Here is an 11,930-nt window from a genome sequence, read left to right as displayed (position 1 = left end):
TTTTCCAATCTTAATGATTCCATGATTCTATGACAGACAGTGTAGTTCTACGGTATTACTGTCTGAGGTCTTTTCTACTTGCATACCTGTGTGAGGCTGTCTAAGGGGAGCTGGACCTCCCCACATCTCCACCACCTGCCTATGGCTGGGTCCTGTGGTGCGTTCTGTGAAGGCGAGGCCAGTGCAAGTATAACTTGTGCCATGAGGGTGAGGGCCAGGTTGTGGGTGTGAGCAGTGGAGCTGTCTCGCATCCCCGCTGACCCTGATCTGGAGAGGTTAATAACTGCAGGACAACTGGTGTTGTCATGATCTGTGGGGGAGTAGTGCTGTGACTGTGTCTATAGGTATGACGTGGCTGTGCTTTGCACATCCATACAGGATCAGGCACTGCCTCCTGGTCCCCCATTCACCCCAGAGACATTTCAGGGTGGCTTATTAGGGCCTGGCTTCCTCAGTGCAGCACAGGCAAATACATTCTATTTTTATGCATTCCCTCCTTGCTCAGATATACGATTTAGCGGAGGGTTGTTAGAGTTAGGGTACTATGGTGAGGCTGTGGTTGGACTTGATGATCTTTAAGGTCCTTTCCAACCTGAGTAATTCTATGATTCTATGATTCTCCTCACAAAAATACCATCAATACAGAATTGCCAATTATGTGTTTTACCATGTGGGGAGTGGTCAACCTCAGCTCTGCAAATAGGCTGTGCTACTCACACCTGCATATGAGGGTTCCCCGTCATCCTATGGCCATCCTATTGCCAATGGCAAGATTGTGATAATTGACTTTAATTTTTTTATCTGGGACAAACTGAGCCCTTACTCACAGCCAGGCACTGTCTCTTAGCTGCTGGGCAATAACTTCTTAAGATAGGCTAACAAAATCACTTACAGATGTACAAAAACATCCTCAGGCTCCCTCTCACTTAATTTCCCTTTCTCTTGTGCTGCAAAGCTTGCAGCTGCATGGCATGACAGCATCAGAAAGAGGGACACAGACTAATCACCCTATACCTGCAAGTGGAGGAGTTTGGTGCCCATCTCAGAACTTGGCACCTTGCCTCTCTGTTGCCACTGCCCAGCTGGTCAGACCTGGTGGGGCTGAACAGACGTGCAACAGACATGAAGATGCCCATGTTGAAATCCTATGCATTCTCAAAAATAGATTTTATTCTCAGACCTCAGACTTAAGTAGACTTTCCAGTTTGATTAAAAAAGGAGAATATGAATACTGTGAGTGACCAGGCACCCTACTGTCTCTCTGCTGTCAGTGCAAATAGATTGCAAGAGATTCCCCCAAACCACAGTTTGAACACATCTGTCTCTATACAGAGCAAAGGGAAATTTAGAGCAACAATGCTCAACACCATGGTGTTTCCCTGCTGTTTTCCCACTTTCTCTTGTTTTCATAAGATGAAGAGTGAAATTCTGACTCATTTTATGACTTGGTTTTAAAAACAGACCCTTATAGTGGCTCTGTTGGGCTCCATTTACCCAAACCCCCATATTGGATAATTATCCCTTCTCAATTTGGCCCACTGATTGAAACTCTTCAGGGAAGTATTAACTGGTGTAATGCTGTAGGAAGCTCTAAGTTGTTCCATCATGGATTCACTTGTACATTTATCTCCAGAGTTCAGAATATAGATCTCGAGGAGGTTAGAGGCAGAAAGGTCGGGAATCCAGACTTTGCTGTTTCATGTCCATAATAGCTCAGAAGGACTTGGATTGAATTGAATTGGATCGGGTGTACACAGCCATCTCAAAATAGTAGGGCTTGTTCTGGAAAAGGAATGAGAATGCATAAGCAGTTGCATCAACATTAACTGAGTTGAACAGATGTCTGACTGGATCATGTTACCAGGATGGCATAAGTTGTTGCAGGACAGTGTGACTGCCTGCACGTGGGTCATGATCCACTGATATCCCACGTAGGAAGTGAGATGAAAATTGCTGGGTGCGGTTCTGGTTCCTCAAACTTGCTGACAATGTTGGCTCAAAGTCTACATTACTTCAGCATCTGCAATGACCCATCCTGCTTAGCACAGTCTTTACCACTGTTTTGAACAAGGCCAACTTTCACTCTATAGATGCATGTTTCTTGTCCAGGTGTGAGAGCAATTCCCTCTGGGACTGAACAAAAAATTTTACATGAGATGCATCACTACGAATGACACACAGGGATCTTGAGGAAAATGTGTCATTTCAGTCTTTCTCATCTTATTTTTGTGACCATGACATCCAATTCCTTTCATATCTTTAGTGTCACAGCATTTGTGTCTGGTTATTCTTTGTTCTGAAGGCTCAGCGGGGATCTCATCAATGTCTACAGATCCCCGAAGGGAGGATGCCAAGAGGCCAGATGCAGGTCCAGAGGCCTTGGGCACACACTGGTGCACAGCAGGTTCCCTCTGAATGCCAAGAGCACTTCTGGGCTGTGCAGATGACAATACACACATTACCCAGAATCTGTGGAATCTCCTCCTTAAAGATCTTCCAGAGCCACCTGGATGTGGCCCTGGGCATTCTGATCTGAGTGTCCCTGCTGGAGCAGGGATTGGACAAAATGCCCTCAAGAGGGCCCTTCCCATCTCAGCCATCCTGTCATTCTGTGGGAGAATTAGACTGAGGTCCCAAAGGTTTCTGTCTTGTGCTCAAACTCTTATGAAAGATAAATTACCTCATATCACCTTACTGTTTTCTGTTGCTAAGACATACTTTTTCACTTAATTTCTGAGAAGATCAAATAGTTAATGGAGATAAATTAGGTGAGACAGCAGCAATCAATTTAAACATGAAAGAATTCAGAGGTCTCTTAAAACAAAGATGTAGTAGCTGATAACATTTGTGGAGTTGCAATTATAGAATTTTGCATATTCAAAAAGATATTCTTGGAGAGGCAGGTAACTTTTTTTTACTCTATTCTAAGCTACAAAAAGATTCTTTTGATATGATCACTCAGGAAGAATGACTTCCCATCTCTTCCATGTGTGAAGATTGTTTGCACCCTCATCACAATCGTCTTTGACAGGGATATCCTGTTTGTATGAAATACAGAACTGCTGTTGTTGTGGCCTCAAGCTGGCAAGCCACTAAGGGTGGCTGAAGGAAAGGTCTTGAAGGCTGAGAAGACTCTATCTTCACACCTTGCATTTAATAAGGAACGTGGCAGGAGATACCTTGGGAGAAGGCCGTACTCCGTATCTTTTGCTACCCACCAAACCTCATGAGGAAAGCCAATTCTTTAGGCTGGGAGAGTACAGTAATTTTTTCCACTGCTGTATTTCCCAAAGGAGTGGTTCACACACAGCACTGCTGTGGTGCTATGTATGCCTCTTACAATGCTGCTGGGCCTAAGGGGGAAGATGGCTCCTGCTAGTGTGGCCCACATGGATGTGTACATCAAAGCCAGTGAGCCTGCTCTGATTAGCTTGGCTATGAGTCTGAGGTCAGGCAAATCTCCTTCTGCAGAATATTGTATTCTCACACCGATTTATCACTGGGTAAGGAGGAAGCCGTGTGCTATTGAATCTTGTTCCATTGCTGATCTTGTGAGTCAGGGTGAATTGAAACTGCATTCAAAACAAGCAACACTAATCTCTTTAATCTTTGCTTTGTGGAGTTCACTAGTACACGTTGTACTGAAAACCAAAATCCTGCATAGCACCCCAGTGACAGGGAGAGGGATGAAATCAGTCTCACTGATGGTATCTTGGCTTCAGATAGCTGGTACATTTATTGCCCCTGGGTGTCTGTGTACTACTAGTTCACGGATGTCTGACTACTTGGAAATCATCTCTGGAACCTCTACTTTTGATATTTTAAGAGAAATCATCATTGATTTTGGCTGCCTTACTCCTCAAATGTGAATCGTGAAAATCTGTTACAGAAGACACTCAGACATTCATGTAAGTGGAGCCAACAATTTTGACAGCCTTTTCAAGCTAAGCTGTATTTGGTTGGCATTTAGAGCTCTAACAAACTTGAACTGTCCACAGATACATCCCACAGACCCCTGTGATAGAACACATGTACATAAAGGAAAAAAAGAGAGATCAAGGTAAAATGCAGAAATTGGAAATGGGGGAATGACAGGGTGTGGTGGCAAAGTGCTACTGGGATAAGTAATAATATGTCTCTGGAGGGCTGAGTCTAAGCCTTGCTTGGGTTTTATTACAGGCCCTATTTGTCTGTGCCGTAAAACAGCTGACAAATACTGCCTAGCTGAGTGCCAGAGTTGGAGTAATAGGAGATTTGCCAGCTAAAACTCCTGGGCACTGGCAGACCTCTCTGGACACTCACTTTGTTGCACCACTGGCACTTTGTAGTATAGAGGCCCCTTGCTGTATAGACCTTACCAACCCAAGGAAAATGAATAGGGACTGGGATTAAAATCACATTTTATGATGCGAAGAAGAAAAATTCTGAATCAGCTCAAACATAGACCTGGAGAAAGCATACTTGATGTAAAATGTGGTACTTTGGTATATCTTTAGAAGTAGAAACCATTATTTATCTTATGCTAAAACAAAACAAAACCAAGGGGAAAAAAAAAAAACAAACAACCTTGAGAAAAAGTGACACAGAAAATCAGGATTTCAGCATGCTACTTGCTTTACGAGCAATGCAGTCAAGCCATGACCTCCACAGCAAGCACCCAGATCTCTCTCTTTTAAAGTAAGGGCCATTGCTCTCAGTTGGCTTTTGTGATAGATACAGGAAAGGCAAATATTCACTGATCTCCTGTGCTTATCTTGGTATGCAGATTATTTATTGATAACTCCTGTAAGATTTGCTTGAGGTTAGGAATTGTATCAGATGTTTATGTAATTTCCCAGAGTTTAGCCCCAAGTGTGGCTGGAAGTCCCATTGTAGCAGTGTGCTGGGGTGGTTTGGATACTCCTGTGCTCTCTATGTAAATGCTTCAGGCTGCACTATAGTGAAGTGTGTGCTCAACTTCATACCATTTTACACTGATCAACAAAGGAATAGTAAGCTTGTAAAATCACTGAGAAAGGATGGGCTTGCAGCAAATGTGTACTCACTGATGTTGGAACTTTGAGTTTTCTCCTCTTTTGACATGGACTTCAATGTAAAATCACCCTGCAGAGAAGGACTTGGGAGTCCTGATAGATGAAAAGCTGGACACCAGCCATCATCAACAGAGAGGTGGCCAGCAGGGTGAGGGAGGTGGTTGTCCCCCTCTGCTCTGCCATCATAAGGAGCCATCAGATGTACTGTGTCCAGGGCTGGGGTCCCCCGCACAAGACATATGTGGATTGGTTGGAGTAGGTCCAGAGGAGGGCCACAAAGATGATCAGAGGGCTGGAGCACCTCTCCTATGAAGAAAGGTTGAGGAATTGGGCTTGTTTAGCTTGGAGAAGAGAAGGCTCTGAGGAGACCTCACTGTGGCCTTCAGTACTTGAAGGGAATTTATAAGTAGGAGGGGGAGCGACTTTTTACACCATCTGATAGTGATAGGAAAAGGGGGAATAGCTTTAAACTAAAAGAAGTTTGATTTAGATTGGATGTTGGGAAGAAATTCTTTAAACAGAGGGTTATGAGGCACTGCCACAACTGCACAGAGAAGCTGTGGGTGCCCCATCCCTGGAGGTGCTCAAGGCCAGGCTGCATGGAGCCCTGGGCAGCCTGAGCTGGTGGGTGGCAGCCCTGCCCATGGCAGCGGGTTGGAACTAGATGATCTTTAAGGTCCCCTCCAACCAAAACCATTTTGTGATTCTATGATTCTATAATTATGTATGTAATGTACCATTGGTAAATAATTTATGTAAATTTCCCAGGCTTAGTGGCTCAGATGCAAAATAGGAAAAATAATACTACTTTTCTTCTGGTTGTTATCCATTTTGCCAATTGAAATTGAAACTGAAGCTGTCAGAGCTGGGACCATCTTTGCTATTTATGTGTATAAGCACTTGCATTGTGGGCTTGCAGTCTCAGCTGGAATACAGAGGCATTGCTGTACCACAGATATTTACCAATTATTTACAATAATGATTCCTTTGTGAGGTGCACTTAAACATGGCAAAGATTATTCTGGAAAAGAAAAACTTGGTATCAGTTGGCTGAATTGGTTTTACTGGCCTGCATAACAGTGCAAAGGAAAATTATTTTGCTTTACACAATTATTCTTGTAACTAAGGAAACTTCAGAGCAGCTGCTGACTGGTTGCTAATTTGTTTGCTAGTTAAATTTTCTGGAAGCACCAAGGAAAATAAGATTTGGGAAACTGTAAAATCAAACTGAGCACATTAATTATTTCTCTCTCTTTTCTTTACAAGTGAGATACCCTGCATGCCTCAGAAAATTATTGTGGAAACATCTGAAGTATTAACTTAAAAACTTTAATTGAAAATGTATCTTCTGAGAATTGAAGTTGTTCAGCTGTGGGCTCAGACCTCCAAGATTTCCATACACACTGCTGAGGGCTGGTGCATGGGGACGTGTAATCTTCTGTGGTAGATGATTAAAATAATTTTTATTAAAAAATTACCCCATTGTCAGAATCCCTTCCCCACTGAGCTTGGTGAATCACCAAAGCAGACACATTCTTACACCAAAGAACCCCTTTTTAAAATGAGCATGAAATATGTGGGAAGAGAGAAAGAGGTAAAATCTGAGCACAGCAACAAGGATCTTTTTTTTAAGAGAATCCTTGCAGCTTGTCTCTGTTTTCTGATGTTTCCTAATTCTTGTTCATTCCTTACTGTTGGATTTACTGAAAGCTAAGCCTGGTTTCCTGAAGAAGTGAGGCTAACGAAATTGTACCCACTTTCTCCATTTGCCTGCCTAAAGTTTCTCCAAGATGTGTTTCTGAAAGTTTTGGGAGAACTGGAAAAGTCTGAGAAGAGCACAGACAGTTTTTGTCCCCTGCAAGAGGAAAGGAAGGAACAACAGAGACAACCTCAGCACATACCAGTTGGGAAATGTGTCATAAACACATCTCTGGAAAAGCTCTGCTTCTTTCATAGAATCATAGAATCACCAAGGTTGGAAAAGACCCACAAGATTACCCAGTCCAACCATCCACAAAATGGCTGAGTGTTTCAGAAGAGCTTGGTAACACATCTGGATATGCAAAGAAAAATGTTTTTTGCTTTTTAATTATTTTTTAATAATTGAAAAGACACGGGGTCATTTGTTTGTTTGCTTGTTTTGTCTTATTTTATTTGAGCTCATAGAAGTTAGGATCCAATTTGGAAAGAAATTTTAAGGACTGAACTCTGCAGCTTTCAGGAGGGCTCCCAGCAGGAGCTGCTGAGTTCAAACGTTGAAAACTCAACTGTTTCAAATACCTAAACTGGAGCTGACCTACTCTGAGCAGCTGTTAAGATGACCAGATGTCCTCATTCATCTGGAATGCTGGCCCTCATCCTGGCAGCCCAAATCTGCTTTAAAGCAGATTTTCCCCACTTTCTCCCCCACATTCCTTAGGAGAGGAGAAAGTGATAGGCATCAGTTCCCAACTGAACGTAACTGAAATGATCTCTGTCATAAAATCTGGTTAAGGAAATGCTTCACACTGGGATCTTTGCTCTCACACTCTGTATCTCCAGATGAAATCCAGGCAGAAGGCATGCACTAGGTGTCCCAGTGCTGTTTGTCTTGTGTGTACTTCAAATGAATATTCCGTAATATTTAACAAGATATCAGAAAGACTAGTTGCCTAGAGATGCTTTTTCTAATAAAATTCCTCAGGGATCAATACTAGTCATGCCTCTAGCAAAGAAAAAAAAATCAGTGTTCTGGAAGTAAACCACAAATAAAATAATAGATGAGATTTGTGAAGCACTACTGATGAGTGCAGGTCAGCCTTGATCAGCAATATAAATTACTTGCTGATCTCAGGAAAGGCTCACTCAACAAATCTGCTTTCATATAGGTAAATGCAACATTTTACCATTAACATTTTACATTAACATTAACATTTTAGGGCTACAAATAAGGAATTTAGTCTGTTATCTCTGTAGAAATAGAAAACATTGTGGAAATCATCAAACCATTGTTGAGGTGCAGCACTGTGATGAAGAATGCAATTAAGAAACATATGATGAGAAGTAGAAGAAAAAGGAGGTGATTTTTGTTTTGTTAGTGGCATTTGACACTAATATGGAAGGGAGATCCCTCAAAGAACGTTGCATAGTGATCCCTGCAAAACCTGAAAGCTCCAGAAAGAAGCATGATATGAGGAAAGGGCAAAAGGCTCCATGGATAGGATTCAGCAAGGGACATTTTGGCTAGTCTCAGAAATTTTTATTTTTTACAGTGATGGTGCCTGGTACAGACTGCCCAGAGAGGTGGTGGGATGTCTGTCCTTGGACTTGTCCAAAGCTTATCCGGAGGTAGCCCTGAGCAAACCCCTCCTCCTGCCTCAAGTGACCTTCCCAATCAAAACTCCCCAACTCTCCACAAATCTTATCCCAGATCTATAAATATAGGTCAAATGTAGATGTCTACTTGCAAGTGTTTAAATTTTGTTGGAGTGAATCCTACCCTAACATGTTCCTGAATCTGGTAAAGACTTCAAAAGAACTGTTATGTGCAAGCTGAAGCCAGTTGAACTGGAAATAAGGGGCATATTATTAACAGGAAGAATGATTACCTCTTGGAGTCAGTTCACCATGTCTTATATCCACAGCTCAAAACTAGACTATTTTAAGAAAATAAGTACATCAAACTATGAATCAATTAAACATTCTTGTCTGGTAATGTAGATACACTTGAGCTCAAAGAATACATTTCTGTGTGTTTAACTTTTCATTCATTAGCATAAAAACATGTTCGCAGAATGTCTTTCCACTCTCAGTGATTTTGGAGGTGCCTTACGCTCTATAGCACGATCCCTTTCAAAAGAACATCCTTACATCCCTTTCAAAAGAAAAAAAAAAGCATATAATACAATTATGGATATTCTCATTACTTCAATACATGCCTAATCTTATGTTTTAGCATCTAATAAATTCTTCTTGCTCACTTCTGCTGATAATTTCCCCATTAATTAATGATTAATTACATCTTGTATCAATACAAATGTTATGCCTTTCAATGATACTAGAATGCCCCTTAAAGTGGGGAAAGAGTCCTGCTTTCCCTTCTCTGTTCCCTTCAGAATTTATTATTATTATTATTATTTGCATTGGATATCTGCCACTCTTTGGTCAAATGATAGAATTTAGGCTTGACAGACATCTTCAATAATGTTTGGGGTTGGTGTTGTGCAACCCCAGAGACAGACCTGATCTAATCTATCCTGTCTTGTGCATGGATAGATATCTGTAGCACTCAGCTCTCACAGTGTGATTTTTATCAGAGCACTCTCGGAGCACTGTATTTTTTGTCATCTCCTCTGTTTTGCTATTGTAGACTTCGATGTACAGAGACATGAGATGACACGATCAGAGCTTTCCTGGGACAAGACATGGGACTAGAGCCAGTGCTCAGCCCTGGAACACCCACCTCATTCGTCTGCATCCTGCTCCCTGTGAGCAATACCACATATATTGCAGCAGATTTTAGCCCATTTTCCCCTCCCGCCACCTCTTTTTTAATTTTATTTTTTTAAATAAGAACTGAATTCCTCATTTCAGATCAGTAATGGATTCTAGGTAATATTGCTCTGCCAGATGGATATCATTGCCAATGCAGTATAAGTTGTTTTCTCTGGGACCAAAGAGTGAGCTGGACAAACCCTGTCAGAATGCAGCTCCCAGCACAAATATAAAGATGCTGATTTAAAGCATCTGGTAGCTCATAATCATGGGAACTATTCAAATTTAATTCCAGCTATGTAGGTGTATAGGTTATTAACAAGAGAAATAAAGATGAGAAAAACTTCATTTAAGAATTAGTGCATGAGTTTTGGACTTGTACTACATGCGGCCTTCTTTCCAGTCCTGCTTTAGACTTGTAGTGTAAATGTGAACCAGCCATTTAAACTTCCTATCCCTGTATTTTCACATTAAGAAAATGCGAGTAATATTTCCGAAGTTTTAAGGAGCTCTTTGAAATCCTTGTAAGGTATCAGAGGTCAGTAATTGTGTTTGCTACTGTTTGGTTATATTTTTCCACAGTGATACATAGAGAAGCACTGGGTAATATGAGGCAGTTAATTCTCATCAGTATCTAGTTCACAGGTGTCTAGCTCCAAATAATGAAAGAAAGATTCAGATTTATTGAAGACATTGGAGAAAAAAAAATGGAACATACCATTTTGTATTTGGTGCACTTAGTTTAAAAGAAATGTCATTGTTTAATTTGTGTTTATGAAGTATCCAAGACATTTTCTGTTCATTTCAAACTGTAGGATATAAAAGTATGATATTACTCTTTCTGCTGTTTTTGAGTCTTCATTTTCTGAATTTTAGCTATGATGAACTAGGAAACGTGGAAGCTATTTGCTAGCACCATTTTGTTTAGCTCCTATTACTAGTCACAGGTTTTGTCTACGATGGAAATGTCATTAAAGTCTGTAAGCTTAAAAAGCATCTGTACTTAAAAAGAAAAAGAAATACAGTGTGATAGCAAATACATCAATAAAACACTAAATGGAAATGTGAGAGGTATATTACATACTCTTTGCAGTAATGTACCATGGAGTTATGGCTTAATTTCCTGAGGATGAGCTGATGTTCAACATTTTGAAGATAACGTAATTTTCAGTGATTTTTTCAAAGTAAAATCTTATAAAAGTACCCAGAAGGCTTACCAAACATTGATCTGAAAACTAGTTATCTCTAAAATTCACTTTGCATTGTAGTCAGAGAACCAGAACGGTACTGAGAGAAACAAGTCCAAGTTCCGCACACAAGATGTGGACAAAGTGTGTTTAGCTTCAGTGATTACTAGGATTCTGAACCACTGCCATCCCATTAATCTTTAACTTGGGCAAACACATTGCTAATTTCTCCAAAGATTAAAAAATAAAATGCTCATAGAGTTCTTTTCGATCTACCTCAAGCAGTAAAACACGAAGATGGTGCAGAAGGATGTCTAGTGGGATCTTTTGGGGTAGTTCAAGCCCTGCGTGAACTGTCTAGTTTGCTTTGGAGACTGTGCACTTCAGGATCACTTTGAAAGTCCTATGGCTGACGGTGGCGTTTGCATTGTAGAGTGCCTGATGCCGCATATGGATAAGTGCTGCTACTGCAAGCTTGCATTGTAGAGTGCCTGATGCCGCATATGGATAAGTGCTGCTACTGAAAGCTTTGTGCAGATTTGGGTGAATGTGAGACTGGAATCCTCAGTGAGCTCATGTAATGTTTTGAGGAAAAGGTTTTTTTTGAATCAAAGGTTTGTGGGTATTTTTTACTTCCACAGAATGTACAAGTGAGTTTGTTTGCTACTTCCGTGAACTTGAAATGAAAATTAAGGTATTCTTTAAGAGTCGGTCTTTTTTTATCTCTCCTGGGTCAGCTAGAAAGCTCTTGCTGGTATTGGTTTGATGAGCTGTATTACCTCTAGAGCAGATGCTTAAGGGGTGGAGATAGATGCAAGAATATGGCCAGGGATACTGTCTTGAAACCAGGAAGTAGTTTGGGACAGGGGAAAAGCATACCACCCTGTTCTGAACTATTTAATGATTCAACCAAAATCTGTCCATGATTGAACTGTATAATCACTGAGTATGTAGTAATTTTTACAAGTACACTACATGAAGAATGATAGATTCATCTCATGATAATTAATCAAACACTAAGTTAGTAATTTTATAAATGCATAAATGGGTGGTGGGCATGGAACAGGCTGCCCAGGGCAGGGGGCATGGCCCCGAGTTGCCAGAGCTCAGGGAGCATCTGGACAGCACTCTTAGACATTGGGTTTGGATTTTGGGCAGTGCTGTGTGGAGCCAATACTCAATGATCCTTGTTTGTCCTTTCCAATTCGGGATATTCTGTTTCTGTAATTCTAGGAAA

Source organism: Gallus gallus, chromosome 1 (genome assembly GCF_016699485.2).
Source record: "Gallus gallus isolate bGalGal1 chromosome 1, bGalGal1.mat.broiler.GRCg7b, whole genome shotgun sequence".
Classification (NCBI taxonomy): domain Eukaryota; kingdom Metazoa; phylum Chordata; class Aves; order Galliformes; family Phasianidae; genus Gallus; species Gallus gallus.
This window is presented reverse-complemented; position numbering follows the sequence as displayed.